This window comes from Balaenoptera musculus, chromosome 11 (assembly GCF_009873245.2).
Source record: "Balaenoptera musculus isolate JJ_BM4_2016_0621 chromosome 11, mBalMus1.pri.v3, whole genome shotgun sequence".
Taxonomy (NCBI): domain Eukaryota; kingdom Metazoa; phylum Chordata; class Mammalia; order Artiodactyla; family Balaenopteridae; genus Balaenoptera; species Balaenoptera musculus.
In genome coordinates, this window is record NC_045795.1 from 40,480,694 (window position 1) to 40,491,090 (window position 10,397).

A 10,397-nucleotide genomic window follows, 5' to 3' on the forward strand; every position below is an offset into this window, starting at 1 on the left:
GGTTGGAACTCTGCGCTTCCAATGCAGGGGGCGCAGGTTCGATCCCTGGTCAGGGAATTAGGATTTCATATGCTGCGTGGCGCAGCCAAAAAATTTTTTTTTTTTTAATTAAAAAAAAAAGACATGATAAAATTAGTCAACACAGGATAGCATTATAGCGTGCTCACGGTAGCCCACTGAAGCCTCAGGATGCCCCCATGCCATAGGTGCTGTTGTTACCCCCTCCTGGTGGGGGTGGGGGGCGGAACTGAGGCGTGGCGAGGTCAGGAAGGTAATGGAGCCGGGGTTTGAACCCAGACAGCCCAACTCTCTTCCCTTCTCCAAGGAAAGGAAGAGGAGGCCGCTCTCAGATCTGTTGTGCTGCTGTGGGTTTGCCGGAACAGAATAAAACCACCTCATTCCAGACAAACAGCCAGGGCCTCACAGAGGCTCTGGGAGGCTCCTCTGACCTGCCCTCTCGCTCTCCCCCAACTCGGGCCACACACCTTGCCGCCCTCGCCCTGACCAGGCCCACTCCTGCCTCTGAGCCTCTGTGCTAGCTGTTCCACCCACCCTGGTGATCCACCCCACCCCCAATCTACACGTGGCTCACTCCCTCCTCCAGACCACCAGCCCCGTGGGGAGTTGTAGCTGCCCCCCACCCTGCACACCCTCTAGGGCCCAGTCCTCCTGTATTTCTCTCTTAACACTAGACGTGCTACATATTTTACTTCTTCATGCACCTGCCCCCTGCAGGTTACCAGCCTGTTACCTGGCTCCCTGAAGGGTCCATAGCCCCTCCCCAGGGAAACACTGGCCACAGTGGGAATCGGGCTGGACTATCAGAGCCAGGGTGGGGTTCTTGGGCAGAGAAGCAGAGAGGGAACCAGCCTCCCCAGACAGGAGGGGGTCTGTTTGCTGGAGTGCCTCCTGGGGGACACACAACAGAGCCCCGAGGACCTGCCAGTCCACAGCAACCTAGGACAGAAGGAGCTGTGGTGAAGATGGTCCAGGTCCCCTACCTTTTGCCAGGCACCAAAGCAGACAAGCCCCAGGATTTGTGTAAGATATTGATTGGGGATGCCCTTCGTCCGAAATGTGACTTCTCTGCAGCCCTGGTGAGTGGGGGCTTGGAGCAGATTTCATGTGTTTTCGAAAGAAAGTGATGAGATGTTTCTTCCTGCCAAGAGTGTGAGCCGGTCCCTGGCTGAGGCCCCTGTGACATCTCGGGCGATCCTGTCAACATCGCAGGGGTGAGGTGAGACTCCAGCCAAACTGGGGAGGTGCTACCCAGCACCAGGGCCGGAACCGGCTGCTCAGGCCAGGCAGACGGACAAGAACAGCTCAGAGCAGGGTCTCAGGAGTGGGGAATTACTGAGCAGGCTCTGAGAAGACAGGGTAGGAGAGGTATCACTGGTGATTACAGCCCGATTTCTAAGCTGCTTCTGTTTAGTAAGGAGACAGGGGAAAGTACAGTAATTTTCTTCAATGAAAACAGGCAACAGAATTCCCTTTGCCTCATTCCCCTTGCAATTAAGCCCTTCTCTGCAAATGAAATGATTTGGTTTTCATAGGGACTAATTTAAGCACACTGGAAGGGCCGCTGAACTTTCTGATTGCAAACACCAGCATGTGCAAAGCAGAATCCCAAGCAGCGATGCCAGACTGGTGAAGCGGCCCTGCATGGGGTTGGGGCTTCCCTGGGGTAACGTGGGGTGAGCCCTGGGTTGGGAGTCCAGCTCTGCCCCTAAACCCATGACCCTCTCCGTGTGGCTGACCCCCTTCCCCTCTCCAGCCTCCATCCCCGCATCCCAAGTAAGGAGGTTGGACCAGACCCCAGGGGCAAATCCAGAAGCTTCTGGCACATCAGTGGATCAGGAGTAAATGCCTGGTGTTGTCTTAAGCTACTAAGTCTGTATGATTATTGTAACTTCTTCATTTGAAATATTTTGACTCAAGAAAAGATGCTTTAATAGTACAGAGATTTCTCCTGTACCCTTCACCCAATTCCTCTAATGACACCACAGAACCGTGGTACATTGTCGAAACCAGGAAACTGACCTTGATACAATACTATTAACTCAGGCACAGACCTTATTTAGGTCTCACCAGTTTGACATGCGCTTCGTGTGTGTTTCTATGAAATTTTATCACACAAAATCACTAAGTTTCGGGTGGTTTGTTGCTTGTGATAGAACAGATACAGGTATGGACAAGATCTCCAGGAGTGTGTGTTACAGTTAGAAGTGACAGAAACACAGACAAACTTCAGCACAAGGTGCAAGCATTGGCTCAGGTAAGCCAGTCCCCTGAGAGGCAGGGGTGGGCGGGTCTCAGAGCAGCTCCATCCAAGTGCGGGGGGGGGGAGCATCAGGGCCTGGGTGTGGCCACATGTTCTCAGAGGTCTCCTCCACCTGGCTACTACCGCTCTGAGGACATCGAAGGGAAGGAGAGACAGGAAGGGCTCAGATGGACATGAGTGGGGGCCCGCCTCCCAGCCAATCACTGGGGATGGAACCAGAGGCTGCTCAGAACTGAACCTGGGCCTCCCCTGGGCCAGGGCGCATCCTGTACTGAAGGTAGGAGGTGGGAGGAGGGCCTCTCAAAGGAAGGGGTGGAGCATTGAGACCGGAAGAGGAGAGAAAATACACGCACTGTAGAGCAGAAATGTGAGAGACAAGGGCCAAATCCTGGGCACACAGACCATAGGGAGGGAGGTGTAAGAGCACTCCACGCTGGACTCAGAGAACCAGCATCCAAGTGGTACGGTGGGAACTCCAGTGACTCTGAGGGACAGGAACGGCTAGTATGCAGAGGTGTCACTGAGGCCATTTGCCAAAATTCCTGCCACAAGAAAAGATCACACTTCCCTACTCTCTTGAAAATTGGGCCTGGCCATGTGACTTGCTTTAGCCAATGAAATGGAAGTGGCAATGGCCCTAGGAGGCAGATGCTTCGAGAGCTGGTACCGATCTGCCTCATTTCCTCTGCGGTGGTGCCGCCGCTGGGGCTGCCTCTGCAGCCTGGGTCCTGGAGCAACGACAGCTTGGACCAGAATCCCCAGCGGACCCACAGTGCAGTAGTGTGAGAAATCACCGTATGTTGGCATAAGCCACCCAGAATCTGGGGGTGTTTGTTACTAACATCAGCTGACAGATACAGGCGACTAACTTTTGCCACCTGCCCAGAGGGAAGAACAAACGGCTGGTATTGCAGTAGGGGAGGAGGAGGAACCTGCCTGAGTCCTCTACACCCTGGAGGCTGGGAATGGACTAGAAGATTCTGGAAGATCAGTTTAGGCCCTGGGATTATTTTCGTTCTGCTAAAGCAGTGTCTGGCAGGCTCTGTAGTGAGGATCTGGATCTTTCCGAGCTGGCTACCCTTGCTATGCAATTACTGCAGAGACAAGGTCTGGGGTCCCCTGAAGAGAAGGATCAGAGAGACGTGCACAGCAGGTGCATGGGAGAAGGAGTCCTCACCCCAGGCAGTCGGGCTGGCTCTACACTGAGAGCCACAACCTAGAGGAGGACGTGCTGCCTGATTAGCAGGGGAGGGAGGACCACACAGCCGTCCCGGAGAGCCGAGACCCAGGCTGGCTGGCCAGCCTTGCCCTGAGCTTGGTGGAAGAGGCTGATAGGGCGTGGCCAGGTCAGAGGCTGTTTAAACAGTGGCCAGTGGAGTGAGGAGATGTGGATGTCCCCAGAGTGTCCTATCCCCCACAGGGACACGTGCACAGTGAGTGGCTGCCCTCTGTGGGGCACAGGTGCCCAATGTCCCCACCAGGATCTTGAAGGTGGCTGGACAGGGCTGACAGGGCCCAGACAGAGGGAAGCGTGTGTGTGTGTGTGTGTGTGTGTGTGTGTGTGTGTGTGTGTGTGTGGACAGACGTGTACGCACGGCTGTGCTCCAGCCACCCAGTGGGGGGAGGGGGCTTCATCTGGGATAAACACGCTCCATGTACTTTATCAAATTTGCAGATGCCACACAGCTGGGGGGGACGATGGCAAATAGGCCAGATGACAGAGCTGGGATCTAAAGGGAAGCTGACAGTCCAGAGCGATGGGGTGGATCTAACGAGATGGAACTTAACAGGGACAAATATGTTTATTTTGTTTTATTTATTTATTTGTGCCCTGCCTCCATGAGCGAAGGAATGGGGGAGGAATAGTGTGTCACAGGAGGAAGGCAATGAGATGCCTGCACTCAGGGCCACAGACCTGACTGTGCAGACCTGGAGGTGGGGAGGGGGCCGGGGCTGAGCTCCAGCAGGGGACTGGGGGCTTAGGGATCATGGTCAGTCCTATGGGAAGCAGTGGGGAGGTCGGTCTGTGGCTGCATCAATAAAGGTATAGCACCCAGGTTTGAGGAGGTTAGCGGGGACCGTGAGTCAGAGCACCTGAGTCTGAAGCTCCATGTGGTCAGGACGTCCCGTTGGGCGGGTACCTTTCAGGCAGCTCAAGCCCGACTGCCCTCCATGCTATCCACCTGGTAATCAGGGCCCCATGCCCGTCTCTCCTTTCCTATGACCAGGGCCCCCCAAGGCAGCCTCTCCCTTTAAATACGTCCCAGCAAGAGATAGGCCTGGGACTTCCCAAAGTGGTCAAAGCAAGGGTGGGGGCAGACTCAGGTCACTTCTTCCAAGAACTCTCTCCACCCTGCACCCCAAAGCTGACAGGGCCAGGCTCAGGGCTTTGGCAGCTCAGCTGAGGATTGGGAGTGAGATGTCTTTCTCCTGTCTGGCCAGCACCTCCCAGTTTCTCTGAGGGGTCTCTTACTGGCCCCCTCTCTTGGCTGTGACTGGGAGAAGATTCAGCAGGAAGATGGTCCCTTGCTCCAGACATCATAAGGGAAAGGTTAGGCTAGTTCTGATGACCCCTGAGGGGCAGGGCTGGGCCTTGTGAGCAGAAGCCTCAAGGAGACAAACCTCGGCTCTGTAGGAGAAGGAAGCCCCTTGCTATTTTGAGCCTTGGGCTGCCTTGATAGGTAATGAGCCCCCCATCACTGGAGGTATGTAAGCAGAGGCTGCACGGGCATTCAACAGAGATGCTAGCATGGAATAGATGGATGGAACTAGATGAGTTTGAAGGTCTTGCCCTACATGAGATGGCATGACACTAGGGAAGCTCTTGGTTAAAGCTTAACCAAGGTTTTTGATCCATGGGAATCCTCCTGAATGTGACACCTCTCCTCCTCTCACTGTTAGAAGATACCTGGGGAAGAGGGCTCCCTCCATACCCCTTGTCTGTCTCGGGAGGGCTTCCTGGAAGAGGAGTTAATCCAGCTGCAGGGTCTGGGGGAGAAGATGTGAGTTTATGTGGGGTAGCAGCGCCTGGCAGAGAAGTAAGAACAAGCTGGAGAGAGGGGCCAAGCGGACAGTGGGGGCGGGATGGGCACATCCCTAGCTGGCAAGGGCCTGGGCTCTGGATTGGAAGCCCAGGTTCTGTGACTTCCTGGCTGTGTGACATACTTAGGTGACACACTTCCTCTGGACCTCAGGTTTCCCACCTATATAATGGGGATGATATAGACACCAACTTCACAGGTGTTGAAAGGATTAACTGACATTTTGCAATGTGCCTGGTGCATAGACAGTATCGATAATGATGAGGATGATGAAAATGTATAAACAGATGGAATTAACCAGTATTCAGACTTCAGCTCATTACAAAGAACTTGTCCAAGAAGCAGAAGCATCTCTGCCTGGAGCAGGCTGCTGCCTGGGGTGATGAGCCCCCCGTCCCGGGAAGTATTCAAACCCTGCACTTGATGCCTGTGCAGGGAGGGGAGGCCTCCCAGGTGTGTGAGGATGGCCAGCAGGGGTCAGCAGCACAGCAGGAGTAAGGGAGGTCACTACTCACGTCTCCACTAGCTGTGGGGACAGCAGTGATACCCGAGTCAGGCGGCCTTGCTTCTGGCCCAGGCTGAGGCTTGTCCGGCAAGTCAGGCCAGAGTCCTGACACCCAGTGGTCTGGGCAGGGGTGATGGGAAAAGGAGGGCTCTAAGGTTTCCCATAAGGAGCCCTGTGGCTGAACGCACGGTGGACCTTAGGGGGCTCTGGGCAGACTGGGGAGACCAGAACAGTGATGCTGGCACCCCAGGAGACGAAGCTCTGGGTACAGCCACCAGAAGGGTCACTCGGGTAGCTGACCCGGCCATCTGTTCTGATCTCCACAGTGGGGGCTGCCAGCATCCATCATGCCCGCCCCCAGCGTCGAGCCCTCCCTCAGCTCCACTGGGGGCCTCCCGGGGCCAGGAGAATGAGGATGAGGAGACCGAGGATGAGGAGACCAGGTCCAGGGAGGAGCAGGGACTCAGCCACGTACCCAAAGATGGCACGTCTCCCTTCCTGACCTCCAGCCCGCGATTGGGCGGCTCTGAGAGTGGGCAGGGAGGGGGAGCCCAATACATCCCCTGCAGCCCGCTCTGGTGCACAGAGCCCCCGGGTGGGCTGTTGGGGGCTGAGGGTGTGTGAGGGATTCATTCCTTCACTGGCTCTGCTGAGGCCTCCCCCTTAGAGAAGGCAGCTGCTGCCCCAGACTGAGGTAAGGGAGCCAGGCCCAGGTGTCACAGCTGTCAACCAGACTCAGAGGTGGCTGCGGTGCCCTCTGCCCAGCCCCCGCCCCTCGGGAGGGCATGCAGGTCACTCCTGGCCCCCAGAGCGCCCCTCACCTCCCTCTGGGGAGGTGGTACCAGGGCAGAGCAGGAGGGAAAGGGGCGGGCTGAAGGTGGAGCAGAGGATCAGAGAGCAGACCCTCCCTGGCTGGGGGCCCATTTGGAGCCAGAGGAAGCTAATGACCCCCACCCCAGGGAATGTTCTGGTAACTCGTGGGGAGAGTGACCTGTCCAGCAGCATCCAAGAGGGAGCCTGGGGCTTCAGGGTGGCTCCAGAGACACAGGGAAGCTTCCCTGGCAAAACCAAACCAAAGCCAAGACAAATAAAACCTCTCCTAAGAGGAAAAGGCCTAAAATTCCACCATTAAAAATTCATTCCTTTAGCTTAACACTGTGTCCTTTTTAAAAATGCAAACCCATCAGAGCCTCACCTAAGAGTATGTTTGTCAAAGGAAAGAAGAGAGAGAATGCATAGCATCCTGGAGAAGAAAAAACGTGAGGAGGCCAAGGGAGAGAGCAGGGGAGTGGGTTTCTCAGGATTTACTTCCCTGCCTACACAGCATTGGGCGAGGGCCAGCTCTAAAGACACCTGCAGGGGAGGGAAGCTAAGCCTCCCAGTGCTGCTCCTGGGTTCAGGGAGTGAGAACAGACAGAACAGACTCGCAGCCCTCCAACCAGACACCATTCACATGTGCGCACGTCCGCACATCCGTGGGCTCTTGTGCACACCTGTGCGTGCATGAGAAACGACATGTGCGGACATGCTCCCACCCCCAGCTCTCACCCTCCAGCTCCTGTGCATGACATGGAATACAGAACAGAGAAGACTCTGGGCCCAGATGACCCTCCAGGGAAGGCAAGGATGGAATGGTCTCTACCGTCCCCTCCCAACACCTCTCCAGAGTAGCTGCCCTGAGCTGCATCCCACAGGAGTTGCTTTCTGATTTAGGGTCACTGTTTGCAGCCAGTGAATATTTTTGGAGCGTATGCAGGAAGCTGAAGGCCCTTGTGACATCTGAGAGGCGGAGAGATTAACCCATTAGCTAGGATTAGCTTCTCACGTTGACATCAGCCTGGGGCCTCACGTGTCCTTGCCCTCTGCATCCACAGCCCCGCCCAGCTGCCCGGATCCACCTGCGGGCCTCAGCTGAGCAAGGGGGTCCACCTTGGTGCATTAGGTCGTTATGCTGGGGGGCCTCTTCCTTTCCTTTCCTTTTCTTTTTTTTTTTATTGTGGCAAAACACCCTCCCCTCCTTTTTAAGTAAGTTTAACTTTTATCAAAGTAACACATGGACATAATTGTAAAAATCAAATAGTATTTCATGGCTGATGAAGAAAGCTACCCCTGCCCCGCCCCCAGGCCTACTTTCACCTTTGTTGGCCATTTTCTTCTGCTTCTGGCTCATTTCTACACAATATGCAGATACTACAAATTTGTGATTTTTCTTTTTTATTTATTTATTTATTTATTTATTTATTTTATTTTTGGCTGCGTTGGGTCCTCGTTGCTGCACGCGGGCTTTGTCTGGTTGTGGCAAGCGGGGGCTACTCTTCATTGTGGTGTGTGGGCTTCTCATTGCGGTGGCTTCTCTTGTTGCGGAGCACGGGCTCTAGGCACACAGGCTTCAGTATTTGTGACACACGGGCTCAGTAGTTGTGGCTCGTGGGCTCTAGAGTGCAGGCTCAGTAGTTGTGGCACACGGACTTAGTTGCTCTGCGGCATGTGGGATCTTCCTGGACCAGGGCTCGAATCCGTGTCCCCTGCATTGACAGGCGGATTCTTAACCACTGCGCCACCAGGGAAGTCCGTGATTTTTCTATTTTAGGTTTTATCTATTGATATCTTTTACTTATTTATTTATTTGTTTATTTGCTTACTTTTTTATTTTTGGCTGCATTGGGTCTTCGTTGCGGTGCATGGGCTTCTCATTGTGGTGGCTTCTCTCATTGGGGAGCACAGGCTCTAGGTGCACGGGCTTCAGTAGTTGTGGCACGCAGGCTCAGTACTTGTGGCTCACGTGCAGGCTCAGTAGTTGTGGTGCACGGGCTCAGTTGCTCCGCAGCATGTGGAATCTTCCCAGACCAGGGCTCGAACCCGTGTCCCCTGCATTGACAGGCGGATTCTTAACCACTGCACCACCAGGGAAGTCCCTCTATTGATTTCTTACTGTAGATTAGAATTTTACTTCCCATTAAGATTTCACTAATCTATTGCCATTTCCCCTCCCCCTCCTGCCTCATACTTCTATTACCATTTTTATTAAATCAGCATCTCCTGTTTACATTCCTGTCACAACATGTAAATATGATTGAATCTGAGTCCTATAGTGCCTCAGGATTACATTTTCTCTCCTAGGAAACTTTTTGTTTCCTGAAGTTAATAAGTTGCCTTTTGAGGCTTTTTGTTTGTTTGCTCCTTGAGATTTCTGTGTAACTGTCATCAGTATATGCCAGACTCTCTGACCAGACTTTAACCTCCTCTCAAGGGAATTCCCTGGCGGTCCAGTGGTTAGGACTCTGCACTTTCACTGCCGGGGCCTGGGTTCAATTCCTGGTCAGGGAAGTAAGATCCTGAAAGCCATGCAGCACAGAAAAAAACAAAACAAAACAAAACAAACAAACAAAAGAAACATCTCCTCTCAAGGTGGTCACCTCCCTTTGGTAATCTGACCTGCAAGGCTCTCCAGGCCTGCAGAACCTTGAGGTCCTGGGCCTCCCCTCCACCACCTTCCAACATTAGATTCCCTGCTTGCCAGGTGCTGGGTTGCTCTCTTTCTTGGTTTCTTTCCTCATTTTGGTGGAGGTCATCTTTTAAGAGCTTTCTGACTCAGGCTGCTTGGGAATTAGATTTTTTGACCCCTTTGTGGCAGACTGCTGGCAGCCACCAAGATCTGCTTTCCCTCCTTCCACGTGCTAGAGGGGCTACCTGGCTGGGCTGTGTTTCTTGCCTTCCTTCACAGTTGAGTGGCATGGAACAAGAGCTTGTCACTGGAATGCATGTGAAAATGATGATTGCTTCTTCTGGATTTGGCTTTGAGTCATTGGGCCTCCTTGTATTCCCTCTCCCTTGTTCTGTCTGTGGGAGCCTTGACCCTGCAGGCAAGGCCTGGTCCAGACCCCGGATCTAGAAGTAGGACATCGCCAGCCCCTGGAGCCCAGCTGGGGAGGGGATGTGGTCTTGCCACTCCTCAGCTTTCAGCCCATCCTCCTGCATCAGGTGTATAAGCTGCCTCGTTTCAGAGGCCCCCCACCCTGTTCCTTGTTGAATCCCTTGACTGCGGGCCTTCTCCAAAGTGGAGAAAGCTGGACATTAGTTGGTTACCACTCGTTTGTCTCTTTCCATCTCCCAAAACTGATTCTCTCCCCTACAGCCCTCTCCTGGTTCATCCTCTCTGTCCTTGTGGCTCCCTCTTTTGACTCCTTTGCTATCACTTAGTAGGGATTGTGGACCTAGTGTTCACTCCACCATGTGGACCAACTGCAAGGGCATCTTTGATTCGTTTTTGTAAACCCCCTGAGACCCAGCACAATGCCTGGTATGTAGCAGGTGCCACCTGGATAAACGAATGAATGAAAGGCAAAGAGACACGACCCTCTACTCTCAAAAACCTCACAGCCCCATGGGGTAGAGGATGCAGGTTGGAGTGAGGGGAAAGCAGATAGACAAATCCCTGCACCAGAACTCAGAATGGGATGGATTCTGCAGGCGGCCATGCAGCCAACAGGCTATGGGAATTCGGCTGCCACGTCGAGCACGCCACCTGCACCAGCAGGGAGGACAGAGAAGTCATGAGAGGAGGGTGGAT